The sequence below is a fragment of the Ctenocephalides felis genome, unplaced genomic scaffold (genome assembly GCF_003426905.1).
Source record: "Ctenocephalides felis isolate EL2017-DRISC unplaced genomic scaffold, ASM342690v1 CF-g0.4_SCAFFOLD_01604, whole genome shotgun sequence".
NCBI lineage: Eukaryota > Metazoa > Arthropoda > Insecta > Siphonaptera > Pulicidae > Ctenocephalides > Ctenocephalides felis.
This window is the reverse complement of record NW_020537758.1, coordinates 8,948,430-8,964,413: the sequence shown is the minus strand read 5'-3', so window position 1 is coordinate 8,964,413 and position 15,984 is coordinate 8,948,430. Positions and strand designations below refer to the sequence as shown.

The 15,984-nt window shown below is 24.6% G+C and overlaps 1 pseudogene; it reads left to right on the top strand.

Moving 5' to 3' along the window:
* LOC113373314 overlaps positions 1 to 15,984 on the top strand; it is a 518,232-nt pseudogene that overhangs the window by 42,028 nt on the left and 460,220 nt on the right.

Here is a 15,984-nt window from a genome sequence, read left to right as displayed (position 1 = left end):
AGAATTGTAGTTATTGAGTTTGACTTGAAATTGACGAACTTGAACTTTGTTTCTAATTTTTTTATTAGCAACTAACAGAATATTCGATTTGAAGTAAACAAAATCTCGACATACTTTACTACAAACTAATGCAAATAGCATTCTGTAAAAAAACATCTACACCTCATATAAAAAATTTTTTTTACTACTATTTCTATGATTAAGATTCAACTATCTTTCCCACCAGCTCTCAGACTATTCGCCTCCGCCCGCATAAAACGATAATCATCGTTTTTAAATCCGTATACCGTTAATAATTTAAATAATAGATAGGCCAGAATATCTATCATACTTTTTTTATATTATATATAAATGATGGCTTTCGATTGTTTTCGTCTTTTCATGCGAAATATCTATCTGATTCGCATAATCCGAAGTTATGCACAGTTATGGATAACACCCAAATCATCATATGGGGATAATAAATGGTTGAATGGAGTTGTAATGTTTAATGGATTTTGGAATAGTTCAAGATAATATAATATAATAATAATAATATATAATAATAATAATATAATAATAATAATATAATATTATAGTAATGTTAAACACTTGGTTGGATACTGGTTGTGTAGTTGTATGAAAGCAGATTCTGCAAAACGTCCTTTAGATAATTTTTATATAAAACATTTTGAACTACTAATAAAATTTTAAATAAACTTCATATATTTTTGTCTAGTAATGTTTAGACTTTAATTATCATTTTAGAGAATATAATATCATATTTTTTCCTTAAATTTTGTTCTGAATTTCAGTAGTGAAATTTATCATGCAAATCTAATCTTCGTGACAGTTTTGTATCACGTTTAATAAATTATTTTTTTATATAAATCGCTTTATAATGTACACATAAAGACATTTAATATAATTAAGTCAACGGAACTAGCAGAAGAAAAAAACGTACAAAAACCTTAACAAAAAAAAACCTTTTTTCTGCAGCTTTATATAATACAAAATGACACCACAAAGCTGTGTCATCGCCGTATCCATTTTTATTCTTACATATATCTAATCTTAATTCTATATATATATATCATATCTATATATATATATATATCTATATACTAGGTCGATACCTGTAAGGGTTGTTATTTTCGACTACGTCACTACATTGATATGGGTCTTGAATTGACATGAAATCGACTACAAGGGAAAATGTGGGCGGATTTTGGGGAAACTGAAATTATACTCCCAAAGAAAGTCTTTCTAAACATTTGAAAATCATAAAATAAAATTTAGTTATATATTTTTAACTTTGTTATGAAAAAGTTTATGATATCGTCAAAAAAATTAGATTTTTGGGTCCAATTTCAAGATGAAAAATATTAAAGTAGAATTATATTACAAAATATAGTAATTAAGATGTTGTTTGCTTAAAATTAATGTTAAAGTATATAAAATTAATTCAGTAAATTTTAGTAAATTTTATCTAGTTTTTACTTATGTATATAATGTAAAATGTCTTGAAGAAAATTTAAAAGTTATATGACAAAATCTAAAAAATGTCCTGAATTTATATAATGCTAACTAGCAAAATATAAGAACTTAGCTTCTATAAGTTTTATTCAAAAATTCAATATGAATGTATATATAATATACTATGCCAAATTCTACTCAATTTTATCTTATGTTAATAAAGCAAAATGTCCTGGAGTAAATTTAAAAATTATATGACAAAATCTACAAAAATGTCCTGAATTCATATAATGCTAACTAGCAAAATATAAGAACTTAGCTTCTATGAGTTTTATTCAAAAATTCAATATGAAGGTATATATAATATACTATGCCAAATTCTACTCAATTTTATCTAGTTTTATGTTAATAAAGCAAAATGTCCTGGAGTAAATTAAAAGTTATATGACAAAATCTAAAAAAATGTCCTGAATTTATATAATGCTAACTAGCAAAATCTAAGAACTTAGCTTCTATGAGTTTTATTCAAAAATTCAATATGAAAGCATATACAACATATTATACCTAATTTTAGTAAATTTTATCTAGTTTTCACCAATATGGGTAAAACAAAATGTCCTGAGTAAATTAAAATTAAAAATTATACAAGAAATCTACTAAAATTTATATAGTGCTATCAAGCAAAATATAAATACCACGTCTCTATTAGTTTTATTTCAAAATTTTCTATACAAGTGTATATATCTTTTTATACCAAATTTTAGTTAATTTTATCTTGTTTTTGTATAGTAATGTGAATGAAGCAAAATGTCCTGAAGTGATTTAAAAGTTATATTACAAAATCCAAAAATGTCTTGGACCTAATAATGCTATCAAGCTAAATATAAAAATACTACGTTTATAGTTTATACAAAAAAATTTTATATAAGTGTATATAACATATTATAATATACCAAATTTTAGTAGTTTCATCTGAATGATTTATATAAAGCAGAATGTCTTGAAGTAAATTTAAAAGTTATGTAACAAAATCTACAAAAATGTCTTGAATTTATATAATGCTAACTAGCAAAATATAAGAACTTAGCTTCTATGAGTTTTATTCAAAAATTCAATATGAAAGCATATACAACATATTATACCTAATTTTAGTAAATTTTATCTAGTTTTCACCAATATGGGTAAAACAAAATGTCCTGAAGTAAATTTAAAAATTATACAAGAAATCTACTAAAATTTATATAGTGCTATCAAGCAAAATATAAAATACAACGTCTCTATTAGTTTTATTCAAAAATTTTCTATACAAGTGTATATATCTTTTTATACCAAATTTTAGTTAATTTTATCTTGTTTTGTATAGTATGTGAATGAAGCAAAATGTCCTGAAGTAGATTTAAAAGTTATATGACAAAATCCAAAAAAATGTCTTGGACCTAATAATGCTATCAAGCTAAATATAAAATACTACGTTTTTATTAGTTTTATACAAAAAAATTTTATATAAGTGTATATAACATATTATACCAAATTTTAGTAAGTTTCATCTGAATGATTTATATAAAGCAGAATGTCTTGAAGTAAATTTAAAAGTTATGTAACAAAATCTACAAAAATGTCTTGAATTTATATAATGCTAACTAGCAAAATATAAGAACTTAGCTTCTATGAGTTTTATTCAAAAATTCAATATGAAAGCATATACAACATATTATACCTAATTTTAGTAAATTTTATCTAGTTTTCACCAATATGGGTAAAACAAAATGTCCTGAAGTAAATTTAAAAATTATACAAGAAATCTACTAAAATTTATATAGTGCTATCAAGCAAAATATAAAAATACAACGTCTCTATTAGTTTTATTCAAAAATTTTCTATACAAGTGTATATATCTTTTTTATACCAAATTTTAGTTAATTTTATCTTGTTTTGTATAGTATGTGAATGAAGCAAAATGTCCTGAAGTAGATTTAAAAGTTATATGACAAAATCCAAAAAAATGTCTTGGACCTAATAATGCTATCAAGCTAAATATAAAATACTACGTTTTTATTAGTTTTATACAAAAAAATTTTATATAAGTGTATATAACATATTATACCAAATTTTAGTAAGTTTCATCTGAATGATTTATATAAAGCAGAATGTCTTGAAGTAAATTTAAAAGTTATGTAACAAAATCTACAAAAATGTCTTGAATTTATATAATGCTAACTAGCAAAATATAAGAACTTAGCTTCTATGAGTTTTATTCAAAAATTCAATATGAAGGTATATATAATATACTATGCCAAATTCTACTCAATTTTATCTAGTTTTATGTTAATAAAGCAAAATGTTCTGGAGTAAATTTAAAAGTTATATGACAAAATCTACAAAAATGTCCTGAATTTATATAGTCCCAACTAGCAAAATGTAAAAAACAGCGTTTCTATCAGTTTTATTTTAAAATTTAATATGAAAGTATATATAACATATTATACCTAATTTTAGTAAATTTTATCTAGTTTTCACCAATATGGGTAAAGCCAAATGTCCTGAAGTAAATTTAAAAATTATACAAAAAATCTACTAAAATTTATATAGTGCTATCAAGCAAAATGTAATATACTGCGTTCCTATTAGTTTTATTCAAAAAAATTCTATACAAGTGTATATATCTTTTTATACCAAATTTTAGTTAATTTTATCTTTTGTATAGTATGTAAGTAAAGCAAAATGTCCTGAAGTAGATTTAAAAGTTATATGACAAAATCCAAAAAAAAATGTCTTGGACTTATATAATGCTATCAAGCTAAATATAAAATAATACGTTTTTATTAGTTTTATACAAAAATTTTTTATATAAGTGTATATAACATATTATACCAAATTTTAGTAAGTTTCATCTGAATGATTTATATAAAGCAGAATGTCCTGAAGTAAATTTAAAAGTTATATGACAAAATCTAAAAAAAAGTCCTGAATTTATATAGTGCTAACCGGCAAAATATAAAAGACAGCGTTTCTATTAGTTTTATTCAAAAATTTAATGTGAGAGTATATATAAAGCATCATACAAAATTAAAGTAAATTTTATCTAGTTTTCAATAATGTATATAAATCAGAATATCCAGAAGTAAATTACCAAACTTTCAATTTCCTCCCTTAAAATTTTATTATATTACTATTCTTTCCAGCTCCGTGTCTATAATACCCCACAAAGTGAGGTGATAATTATGTGGCATTAGGGACTCCTCGTATGTGTAATAATATAAAAAAACACAACAGAGAGCACCCCCCAAAAGTCTCTCCTCGGATAATCCTTAATAATTCAAGAAAAACGTTCCAGTGGCACGTAAAGTTAAAGAATTATTTATCAGACACGAGAGAAAAATATGACGGGAATTATTATATAACATTTGAACGTCGAGGAGATCCATTACCGAATTGAATTAATGATGATAATAATGATAACGTTGTGTTTAAATCTAAAAGGTCTATGAGAAGGTAGATTTCGATTTGGGTTAAGGCATATATATATTAGAAGGGGTCTTTTGAATCGGAAACCCTTCAGGAAGAATTATACAGTACGGTGGTTTTGTTAACACTTTGTAAATGAAACTGGAACAAAACCGAAAACGAATGATACAAGCTTTTTGGATATAGATCGAGCAGTGTTTCTAAAATATAAAATATACAGAACACAAAAATAAAAATGTAAAATAGATCGTGGGGCTCGGCATAGCACCTTGCGTAACACCAAGCATAATAATTTTGATAAGTTGATAACTACTAACACAAAAGTTGATACTGTTTTTATTATATTCCATGTGATTTTTATATCCAAGAATTTTATCACGATATTTTTTGAACAGTTTTGTACGTCTATAGTCGTAAAAATAGTTGAAATAATACCATAAAACATATTTTTCATCAAACCTCCCAGTCAGCAATAAACACCAGGAACATAAACGTGTATAATAGTCATGAAAGTGTTTAAGAGCTCCCCAGAGTGCAATAAAATGATATTTTACTTATTGTAAGTTAATTACGAATTCAAAATTCCTCATAATGAAACATATTAAAGTAATAAACACCCACCACGAGTAAAGTCTGGCATTTGATGACAATGACTATTTTAAAGCAGAGTTCAAAACATGTGTACCCAGCCATCTCATTACCACTGGATCTTTTTTCTGCTAGTCTATTATCAAGGTGAGTTTTGAAGAATTTCAGTCGAATGAACCTTTGGGCTTTGGAAAAATTCTAAAAATCCGGCAACCGCAATTTTTCTTTTCCTTCTTTTATTTGTTTGCTTCCCAAGGCATCTGGCGAATGTATGGAAAAGCTTTCTGGCTTTTGGCTTTTTGGCGGGTTTGCACTCATAAACATTCCTGGAGTGTTTTATCTTAACATAGGGGTACCCAGGAACACAAATATGGGATGTATATATATATATATATATATATATATATATATATATATATATATATATATTAAAGTGACAGACGCCTATAATCAATTCCAAAAATATAGGAACAATGAAATTTGTATTTATTCCTATAATGACACAATTAAAAATTAGATTTGCACCATTTTTATTGGATTTATTTCAAACTGTATTTAATTTGTTACTATTGTTATATGATTACATAAATATTTGTTCCAATAAATATGAAATTTTTGTTTAAAAAAAGCGATTAAATTAGGGCCTAGCATAAAACCTTGCGTAGCTCCAAGCATCAATTCCTAGGCAAGGGCATTATTGAAAATATAGATAAATTACTTATTTATTAATAATTATTATATTAATAATAATATATATATATATATATATATATATAAAAGCAGAGAATACAGAAAACTGGTTTTCGTTTGAATTAAATTAAAAATAAAGCTGAATAAACAAATAAATAAAATTTAACCACCAAATTATATTTTACTCAAGACAAAATACTACAATACATAACAAGAAGTATAATTGATTAAATTGAGCTGAATAAACAAATAAATAAAATTTAACCACCAAATTATATTTACTCAAGACAAAATACTACAATACATAACAAGAAGTATAATTGATTAAATTGAGCTGAATAAACAAATAAATAAATTTAACCACCAAATTATATTTTACTCAAGACAAAATACTACAATACATAACAAGAAGTATAATTGATTAAATTGAGCTGAATAAACAAATAAATAAAATTTAACCACCAAATTATATTTTACTCAAGACAAAAAACTACAATACATAACAAGAAGTATAATTGATTAAAATGTAGTATATACGAATTAGCAAAATAAAGATTCTGTCTTCTTTTAATGTTACTTATTTTAGAGATTTTTTATTTTTAATTGGAAACGTAAATATTTTATTATAATGAGATATTTTTTTTAACTTATCTTTTTATTTTATCAGAGATTTTTATTTTTTCATCAATTTAGTGAATAATCACTTGGAAAACTAAATATTTTATTATTAATTAGATAATTTTTTTATTGAATCTTTTTATTATATATATAATAGTCAATTTCAAATATATATGGACATTCAAATTTGTTGTCAATCCTATAATAACACAATTCAATAAATACATTTTTTTCAGTTTTTATTAAATTCTATATTTGTTTCCTATTAATGCAAGCTGTATTCAATTTATTATATTTATGATATTATTACATAAATTTTTGTTCAAATAGTTATGAAAAATTAAAAAAATATTGATAAAAAAAGGGCCTAGCATATTATCTTGCGTAACTCCAAGCGTGATAATTCTTAGGCCAAGAATATGCATTATTTAAAATATAGATAAACTTATTTTTATTTAATAATTATCATTTTAATACACTATTTATATATATTTAGAAAATACAAAAAACTGTTTTTGATCTGAAATAAATTAAAAAAGTTATTTATTTCTATGCATTCAAAATGATACATAAGACAATACATTACTACAAATTCATATAATAAATAATCTTTCTTCTTATAAATTTACTTATTTTAGAGATTTTTTATTTTTTCGTTATCTTAGTGAAAAATTATTTGGGAAAATAAACATGCCAAATCTTTTTCTGATTTACTTGATAAAATTACAATTAATTTAAAGATAAACAAACTTTACTATAAATCAACTTTTAAATAATTTTTTAGTAGTAACGTTTCAATTATTGTTTTTTTTTAATAAATTTAATAAATACTTAAAAAGCACAATTATGGAAATATTTTGTTCTAAAAAAATGTGCGATTCATTTAATTTTCGTATTACAAAATTAACATTTTTTTAATTTTTTTTCAGGTATGTTTCTGATGGCATTTCTAAAACTATGCAGTACTTGGTAAGAATAATTTTTAGTTAATAATTATGCATTTTGGATATATATATATAATATATATATATATATATATATATATGTGTGTGTGTGTGTGTATGTATAGCTTTCATTTATAAACTAGTTTTAAAAAAATATTAGATGTGATACAATAATATTTTCTCTTAAAAAATTGTTCAATATGATATATGTTTTCTTCAGTAAAATTAAATTATAATCACTAATAATATTTATTTATTTATTTATTAATATACTTAGATTTTTATTTGTCCATTCAAGACTTTTAGATTTTTATTTGTCCATTAAATATATATATATATATATATATATATATATATATATATATATATATTTGCATCTTTTACAATACAAAAAATCTATATTTATAACAATAATATTAACAAAATCTATATTTTCTTATGAAAACCTTTGAAGGTTTTTGTTACAAATTTGCCAAATTTGAATATGGATTTTTAGTTACAATTTATTTTGTCAATTAAACCAAAATTTAATTTTTTATTTGTCTACTGAAGACATTAAATTTGCAACATTCACAACACAAAAAATCTACATTAATAACAATAATAATAAAATCCATATTTTCTTATAAAAACTTTTGAAGGTTTTTATTACAAATTTGCTAAATTTGGATATGTATTTTTTAGTTACAATTTATTTTGTTAATCAAACCAAAATTGTAAAACTCAATTTAATTCTTTATTTGTCTACTAAAGACACTAAATATATATATTTGCAATTTTTACAATACAAAAAATCTATATTAATAACAATAATACAACATTTGAAGGTTTTTATTACAAATTTGCAAAATTTGGATAGGTATTTTTTTTTGGTTACAATTTATTTTATACATTTATTTACATTATTTAAAATTTATATTATAAAATATTACTATGTCCCTTAAATATAAAAGAAAACAAACCAAAAAATATTAAGAGTTATACAAAAACACTGTCAAAAAAATGGAAATAAATTTATATGTTGTTACTAAATTATTTTTTATTATAATATATATTTATATGAATTAAACTACAATTTACAACTATATAATTATAAATATTTCAAAATTATTTTACCAAATAAATTTTCTCCATTAACTTCCTATTTTTACTAAAACTACCCCTTAACAAAAAAATCCTAGCGTTTTAGCTTTTAGTATGTCTGGTTAGTACCGGGTGTATTTTATTACAGATATATATATATATATATGTATATACGTGTATATATATATATATATATATACACGTATATATATTTCCACTGGCCGGATTCCTGGCAGATATATAAAATAAATTTAAAATGTTGCAATAAATATCTGGGTGTGAATTATAAAGAATTTTTCGCTGGCTCCGTTTGCGAATTACATTTATCGTTCTTGCCATAAAAACTGTTTTAGTCTGCAAAAAAAAAATAGAAATAGAAAAAATAGAAATAGAGCTATAAAGATAATAGTCAATTATGAATTATCTATCTATATATTATTACACATTTTACACGTCTTTCTGCTACTTTTCAGATTGATTCAAAATCAATCGTATAAATCGCTTATACAAAAATTATTACGACTAATTAAAATTCCAAACAAGATCTCATAAAATAATATTTTACTGCCGGTAAAATAATGATCACTAATTTATATATTTATATGGTTTGCCTTGAACAGATTTACTTTCATTTTGCCGGTGCGTTCTAATGTAATATTATTAATATTATTATTATTAATTGATGTTTCGTTTAACAAGAACACATTACGCATATCGATTGATTGATTGGTTCATATAGTTATGAACAATTTAATTTGTAACCAAGTGTGAAGGAATAAATTAAAATAAATTGAGAGCAAAATGTTTGACGTAAAAATATTTTTTAAAATTAGCAATAAGTCCTGTTAAAATATTCTCGATATTTTACTTACTTGTAGCACTTTATATGCTTTATATTTTATACTTTATGATATGCAATATGCATATTCCTATGCACTACATATACTACATATAATATGTACGGTGTAACGTTACTTCTTCAAATAAAACTATTTTTCAGTTCAGCCAGAAGAACGTAGAAAAGTTCTAAAGCTGCGGAGAATATTCAATTTGTTTGAGCAAATAAGAAAAAATACTAGTACAATATATAGTATGAAATAGTAGCTACTACAAGGCACACGACTAAATGGAAATTTAGAGGAAAGGACTCTTTTGTAAAGCATTTTGTGAATAAATTTGATGTTTACTATATCGCTTGTATCTTTTAAACGGATGCACTAATTTAAATAAAATATTTGGCGAATTTGTTCAAAATTAAATTGTTTATAATGTTTTCTAACAACATATTGCTCTACCAAAACTCTATATATTTTAAAATCACGTTCAAAGTACAGAATTGATACAGCAAGGTCCATTTGCTTCAAACCAATATTAATGTATTGTGCATTTATTTATGCATTTATTAATATCGCTTGTAACTTTTGAACGGACGCACTAATTTAAACAAAATATTCGGCAAATTTGTTTAAAATTAGGTTGTTTATATTATTTTCTAATATTATAAGACCCTAAAGCAACTCGGTATATTTTAAAATCACGTTCAAAGTACACAATTGATACGGCAAGCTCCATTTGCTTTAAATCAATATAAGTGTATTATGCACATATTTGTTGCAAAGCTTCTATCTTTTAAACGGATGCACTAAAGTAAATAAAATATTCGACAAAGTGTAAAATTAAATTGTTTTTATTATTGTATAATATTATATTGACCTAAAAAAATCTCTGTATACTCAAAAATCACGTTCAAAATACAAAATCGATACAGCATATTTGGACAACCCAAAAAAGTTTTTTTAAAATTCAACAAGCCGCTCAGGAATAATTTTTCTGAAATTATTTTCCAACAGTTTGTATAATTCATTTATCCATTTAATTTTCTTTATTTTACCTATAAACAAGTATTTCAAAAAATATCTCTTACATAAATAAATAAACTAGAATTACATTTTCCTTCGTATTTACTTTTAAAATCCTCGCGTTTTTCTTCGCTCGATCAGAGTTATTAAATTCATATTTATTTGCGAATCTTTGCAAAGATTATATTTTGCAAAATGCTTAAAAACAACACACTTGGGAATACTAGAAATGTGAGGTAAAGGATTTTCAGCAAAAAAGAGCTTTTTAAAGCAAGATATCGGTTTTGCAGTTGCTGTTGAATTATTTATTTTAACGGAGTTGTTTATAAAGGATAGAAGGTAATTTTAAAGTATAAGGAGTTGCTGTAGGACTTTATGATATTAGGAAATATTATAAACAATTTAATTTTGAACAAATTTGCCAAATATTTTATTTAAATTAGTGCATCCGTTTAAAAAATAGAAGCCTTGCAATAAGTGTGCGCATAATACACTTATATTGATTTGAAGCAAATGGAGCTTACGGTATCAATTGTACTTTGAACGTGATTTTAAAATATACCGAGTTGCTGTAGGGTCTTATAATATTAGAAAATAATATAAACAACTTAATTTTGAACAAATTTGCCAAATAATTTGTTCATATTGATGCATCCGTTCAAAAGATACAAACGATAAGGTTGTCAAATATCTCCCTTCCGCCTTTTTGTATTATAAACCAAGAGCAAAAAAGCGGAAGGGAGATATTTGACAAGTGCACAGTACATTTATATTGATTTAAGTCAAACAGTTTGCCGTATCAATTTTGTTCTTTGAACATGATTTTAAAGTATACCAAATTGCTGTAGGTCATTACCATGTGAGACAGAATTATGAACAATTGAATATTAAACAAATTTGCCAAATATTTTATTTAAATTAGCAGATCCGTTCAAAACATACAAGCGATATAAAAAATAAGACATAATACATTTATATTAATTTGTGTCAAACGGTTTGCCGTATCAATTTTGTTTTTCGAACATGATTTTAAAGTATATAGAGTCTTTGTATTGTAAAATGTTGTTAGAAAATATTATAAACTATTAAATTTTAAACAAATTTGTTAAATATAGTATCTATATTAACTAAATACTTTAAAAGTTACACTCGATTAAACATATAAATACACAAAGTGTACTATCAGTACTGAGGTGCAATATATATATATAGAGTGCAATTATTATTATCAAAGCAAAGTCCTTTACATGTTTTTATTGAAATAATTTCTTGACATCACAACATGCAATTACAAATCCTTTTTACACAGCTTTTGCTTACTTGTATTTTTCTATCAAATGAAAAATCGATTCTGGAACGATGCGAAAAATGCACCTGGAACTGCACTAGAAGTTTCCTACAGGAAAAACACGCAAAGAAAATAATAAAAGGAAAAATAGTAAAAGAAAAACAGAAAAGTATAAATAGCTGCAAATAGGAAAAAATAAAATAAAATATTTGTGGAAATCGTTAAACAGTTACTGAACATCTCTGGCGTTCTGATCAGAACACGTATCGGAAAAACGAAATTTGACCGAGGGAAAAAGGAGAAATGGAAATGGATTTTGTGATAATTATAACACACACATATATATACATATGTATATATATATATATATATATATATATACATATATATACTAAAATTTCTATCTCCTAAAATAGCTATATGTTTGTATAACACGACAAGGCCCATTTCCATTCAAATGTCTACAGGGGCATTAGTTTAAACGACAAAACTTGGAATATTAGCTATAATAAATGCGATATTATCCTCATACTAGAATCTCTAAAGATTATTTCGAATCTCGACGAACAAGTTTCGTCGACGAGAATTATAATTATAATTCAGTTTAAGGAACGTACTAACGTTAATGTTCAAACATTAGTGGGACGTTATTGAAAAATGTAAAAATATTAATAAAATTTTATTTAAGCAAAATTTAGATGATAATCATTACGTTATTAGAAATATATTAATTTTTGTCTAACAACTAAATTTTCAATTTTGCAAATACATGAAAAATATTTTGCACTATTATTTTTATTTTAAACGTTTATTCCCAACGTAAGTACTTACGTTTAGTAAAAGTGTAAAATTAATGTGTAATTTATAAGTTTAATAAGAAATTAAACAAAGCACTATATTAGCGTTTAAAAGTTAGCATAAGTAACTAAGTTTTATTATAAAAAGAGTTTAAATTTGAATAAACTTAAAAAATATCTTGAGTAAATGTTTTCCTATGCATTCATAAATTTACTTAGTTTTTTTGGGGAACATATTGGAAAATTGTGAAAACATAAAAAAAAATTGAATTTGAAAAAAATGAAAAAAAAATTCCTTTATTTGAAAATAATATTTTTTGAGATCAGATTTTATGAATGTATTTTTTTAATAATTTTAGATATTTTTTAGTTTTTTTAAACTTTTTGATATCCAATAAAATTTTATTTAGGCAAAATTTAGATAAAAGATCATAATGAAAATTTAGATGAAATATATTAATTTTTCTCGAAGAATTAAATTTAGAATTGTGCAACTTTATGAAAAATATTTTGCACGATTATTCGGTTTTTTGTAGCAAAATACTTATATTTAGTACAAGTTTAAAATTAATTTGTAAATTATAAGATTATTAAGAAATTAAACAAAGCACTAGGAGTTTTATTATAAATGGAGTTCAAATTTGAATAAATTAAAAAAAATCTTTGAAAGGTGTTTTTCCATTCATTCATAAATTTTTAAAAGCTCAAAAATGAAAACTTATTTCACAAAATTTTGAGAAAATTAGTAAAATTTGAATTACCATATTCACTGACAAAAAAATCATGTTTTTAAAAATAGTATTTTTTGAAGACAGAATTTTAGATTTTTTTTTTAATTTAATTTTTTTTAAATTTTTTGTAAGTTTTTGATACCCATTCATGTTACTTGATCCAGACTGTTGAAAATATCTGATTTTTTATCTCCAAATGGCATTTTTCTTTTTTTTCTTGGATCTCCTAAACCATTGGACATGCCTCTGCAAAAACTTAATAAATCCTTCATTACATCAATACGAGTGGAATGTTTTTTGAATCATTCAAATCGGATGCTCCGTTCTCTCAAAAACTTGGTTTTCATTTTCTGCACTCTTTGCTTCGTATCTCCGAAACGGCTGGACCTACCTTTTCGAAAAACTAACCAGCACATCTCATTATCAATAGGAAACGAATGTTGTTTGAATTGTTCAAATCGGTTGAGCAGTGCTCCCTAAAACGTCGATGAAAAATTGTATCCACACATACACAAACTCGATTGCCATTTTCTGCAATCTTTGCTCCGTATCTCCAAAACGGCTGGACCTGCCTTTGCCAAAAACTAATCAGCACATCTCCCTATCAATAGGAATCGGATGATTTTTGAATTATTCGAATAGGTTGAGCCGTGCTCCCGAAAACGTGGACTAAAAATTGTTTCCGTATACACACACATTCATTTTTTCTGAGGCATGCCAAAATGTTCAGAAACCTCTGAAACGTGAAGGTGTGTAGAAATTTTTATTTTTGATTTTTTTGCGATTACTATAACTTACCCTAAGGAAAGTAAAATATATCACTACTTTATTTCCATATGCAAAATCTCAAATCATCCTCTCTATAAAATATTTTGATTTAATGTTTCAAATTTAGCTCAAGAAAATTGGAAAGCAATTGATTAATATATTTGTATTATTATAATATATATTAAAATTGTATATTTAAGTTCTCTTTGAGCTACTCTGTAAGATATATGATAAAAAAATAAAATAACCAAAAAATAAATAAATAAAATAACTTCACTCTGTGGGAAGTTAAAAATATTTGTCAATTTCAATTTTGTTGTCTCATTTAGTGTAATTGGTATGTAGATAAGTGAATTGTAAATAATATAAACTATTTGGTATCGATTTATCTTTATCTATTTTGCCAAAATTTCCCAAAATTAAAACATTCACAATGTCTATTCAATTGGGCCACGTACGGCTTTGCGGCCAACCCGATTCTACTAAATTAACCATTAATTTGCATTCGCCCAAACGTACGTGGTTCTAGGGCAATATGTGGATATATATACATATACATATATATATATATATATATATTTATATTAATTTAATAGTATGTGTATGTTAGTATCATAGCTCCGAATTCAATATGAATGAGCCGATAGCTGTTAAATGCTGTTTATGTCCGGCAGCTCATCTCTTATTCAAGAGACTCCGAATTGAACTGCACCTGCAGGATATCTATTGATATATTTAGTAGGAATGGGATGTCTTTGCTTCGGATTTTGTCACAGGGATTGAAAAATCATAATACAATCATACTGGAATAAAATTAAAAGGTACAAAGGCAACCCTAAGTGTCCCAATCGTCAAAGACTTCTAGTCACCTCATAATGGATTGCAAACTGTTGGAGAAAATTGTGACAATTCTGTATTACCAATATCAATTGTTGCATTTTTTTAAAGCTACTCTAATATTCATATTTGATATTCGACATGACATTTGCACCATGTATTATCCAATTACCCAAAGAATTTTTATTTCTTTGCCAGTGTTCTGGTTCTTTAGAAATTAAAGCATAGCCACGGGCTAGTTTATTTCTCTCCTGATTTATTCCCGTCTTTCGAATAAAGAAAGATCGAAAGAACGATGGTGAAAAAAAAAACTAAGACACATTGGGAATTCTAGAGTTTAAAGTGCCCTGAGAATTTTTCGACATTCTACTATACATTTCGCCTCAAAGTGCTCCTGAATAAAATACACGGCGCAGGAAAACGATCGGATCGGATCATATCGGATGTCTACTGGTTTAAAGAAACATACATAGGAATATATATATATATATATATATATATATATATATTGTATATATATATATATATATATATATTGCCATAGTTTCGCAAAACACGGCTGCAACGGCTGCACCGATTTGGCTGCAATTTTAGCCTTACAATATTCGTCAATGTCGGACGTTTTTGCAGTTTCAAAAATAATCAAGTTTTTGCATGAAAACCTATGAAATATATAACAGCAATAAGAAGCTGATAAAATTATTCATATATTTATACGAAAATAAATACAACCCATCTTAATAAAAAATTAGAACTCAAATAATTAAAACTTAATTTTCATATCAGTTGTTGTTCATATTTGGACACTATTAGTGTTCCTGAAAAATACTGCAAATTTTACATAAAAACCTATATAATGAA